We start from the raw sequence: 428 nt of genomic DNA, 5'->3' as shown, positions 1-428 counted from the left end.
TAACCGGTGTGACCTGACCCTGCCCAGCAGCTGGCCCCACGGTCCTTGCCCCCGCTCCCGGCCTCAGCCCCCCAGCTCTGGCCAAGTTCCAGGGCTGCTCAGCACTGCCCGCTCCATTAACGAGGTGGCACCAGGCCTGGCCTCCCCAGTGCAAGGGGAGGCACAAGGGGCTCCAGGGCCACCCACGTTCAGGCACCCCAGCCCCCTGCTTCTGGGTGCAGGATGTGGGCCCTGAAAGCCCCTTAGTCTGCAGGCGCAGTGGCTCAGTCCCCAGCTGGAGCTTGCTCCTAGCTCTGAGGACCGTCTGGGCTCAGCCGGGGTGCGTGTGGAGTGCTGGGGGCTGGAGCCGGCTTGGGGAGGCAGCCCTGTAGCCGGGGGGCTCAGGGTGGCTGTGCGGGGTGCAGCGGCTCTGGGCTGCAGACTGTGGA

The sequence above is a fragment of the Alligator mississippiensis genome, chromosome 5 (genome assembly GCF_030867095.1).
Source record: "Alligator mississippiensis isolate rAllMis1 chromosome 5, rAllMis1, whole genome shotgun sequence".
Classification (NCBI taxonomy): domain Eukaryota; kingdom Metazoa; phylum Chordata; order Crocodylia; family Alligatoridae; genus Alligator; species Alligator mississippiensis.
The sequence above is the reverse complement of the archived record's forward strand: the minus strand, read 5'-3'. Positions refer to the sequence as shown.